The sequence below is a fragment of the Hypanus sabinus genome, unplaced genomic scaffold, assembly GCF_030144855.1.
Source record: "Hypanus sabinus isolate sHypSab1 unplaced genomic scaffold, sHypSab1.hap1 scaffold_2341, whole genome shotgun sequence".
NCBI classification, from domain to species: Eukaryota; Metazoa; Chordata; class Chondrichthyes; order Myliobatiformes; family Dasyatidae; genus Hypanus; species Hypanus sabinus.
The window spans coordinates 30,769-32,794 of record NW_026780457.1 but is presented as its reverse complement, the minus strand read 5'-3'; positions in this window follow the sequence as shown (position 1 = coordinate 32,794).

The following is a 2,026-nucleotide window of genomic DNA, read 5'->3' as shown; positions in this document are numbered from 1 at the left end:
CTTCCCCGCCCCTCCTGTGGAATCTCTCCTCCCCGTCCCTCCCTGAGGATCTCTCCTCCCCGTCCCCCTGAGGGATCTCTCCTCCCCGTCCCATCTTCCTGCTGTGGGATGTCCCCTCCCGTCCCCCTTCCTCCTGTGGGATCTCCTCCCCCGTCCCCCTTCCTCCTGTGGGATCTCTGCTCCCCGTCCCCCTTCCTCCTGTGGGATCTCTGCTCCCCCGTCCCCCTTCCCTCCTGTGGGATCTCTCCACCCCCGTCCCCCTTCCGCCTGTGGGATCTCGTCCCGTCCCCCTTCCACCTGTGGGGTCTCTCCTCCCCGTCCCCCTTCCTCCTGTGGGGTCTCTCCTCCCCGTCCCCATTCCTCCTGTAGGATCTCTCCTCCCCGTCCCCCTTCCTCCTGTGGGATCTCTGCTCCCCGTCCCCCTTCCTCCACTGGGATCTCTGCTCCCCGTCCCCCTTCCTCCTGTGGGATCTCTCCACCCCGTCCCCCTTCTGCCTGTGGGATCTCGTCCCCGTCCCCCTTCCGCCTGTGGGGTCTCTCCTCCCCGTCCCCCTTCCTCCTGTGGGTCTCTCCTGCCCGTCCCCCTTCCTCCAGTGGGGTCTCCCCTGCCCGTCACCCTTCCTCCTGTGGGATCTCCCCTCACCGTCCCCCTTCCTACTGCTGGGATCTCTCTTCCCCGTGCCCTCCTGTGGAATCTCTCCTCCCCGTCCCTCCTGTGGAATCTCTCCTCCCCGTCCCTCCTGAGGGAAACTCTCCTCCCGTCCCCCTGAGGGATCTCTCCTCCCCGTCCCATCTTCCTGCTATGGGATGTCCCCTCCCCGTCCCCCTTCCTCCTGTGGGATCTCTGCTCCCCGTCCCCCTTCCTCCTGTGGGATCCTCTGCTCCCCGTCCCCCTTCCTCCTCTGGGATCTCTGCTCCCCGTCCCCCTTCCTCCTGTGGGATCTCTCCACCCCGTCCCCCTTCCGCCTGTGGGATCTCGTCCCCGTCCCCCTTCTGCCTGTGGGGTCTCTCCTCCCCGTCCCCCTTCCTCCTGTGGGGCCTCTCCTCCCTGTCCCCCTTCCTCCTGTGGGGTCTCTCCTCCCCATCCCCCTTCCTCCTGTAGGATCTCTCCTCCCTGTCCCCCTTCCTCCTGTGGGATCTCTGCTTCCCGTCCCCCTTCCTCCTATGGGATCTCTGCACCCCGTCCCCCTTCCTCCTGTGGGTTCTCTCCACCCCGTCCCCCTTCCGCCTGTGGGATCTCGTCCCCCGTTCCCCTTCCGCCTGTGGGTCTCTCCTCCCGTCCCCCTTCCGCCTGTGGGGTCTCTCCTGCCCGTCCCCCTCCTCAGTGGGGTCTCTCTTCCCGTCACCCCTTCCTCCTGTGGGATCTCCCCTCCCCGTCCCCCTTCCTCCTGTGGGATCTCTCCTCACCGTCCCCCTTCCTCCTGTGGGGTCTCTCCTCCCCGACCCCCTTCCTCCTGTGGGATCTCGTCCCCTTCCTCCTTCCTCCTGTGGGATCTCTCCTCCCCATCCCCCTTCCTCCTGTGGGGTCTCTCCTACCCATCCCCCTTCCTCCTGTGGGGTCTCTCGGCCCCGTCCCCCTTCCTCCTGTGGATCTCAGCTCCCCGTCCCCCTTCCTCCTGTGGGATCTACTCTCCCTCCCTTTTCCTCCTGTGGGGTCTCCCCTCCCCATCCCCCTTCCTCCTGTGGGATCTCTCCTCCCTGTCCCCCTTCCTCCTGTGGGGTCTCACCTCCCCGTCGCAGTTCCTCCTGTGGGGTCTCTCGGCCCCGTCCCCCTTCCTCCTTTGGAGTATCTCCTCCCCGTCCCCCTTTCTCCTTTGGGGTCTCTCCTCCCCGTCCCCCCTTCCTCCTGTGGGGTCTCTCCTCCCCGACCCCCTTCCGCCTGTGGGGTCTCTCCGGCCACTCCCCCTTCCTCCTGTGGGGTCCTCGTCCCCTTCCTCCTTCCTCCTGTGGGATCTCTCCTCCCCTTCCCCCTTTCTCCTGTGGCTCTCTCCTCCCCATCCCCCTTCCTCCTGTGGGCTCTCTCCTC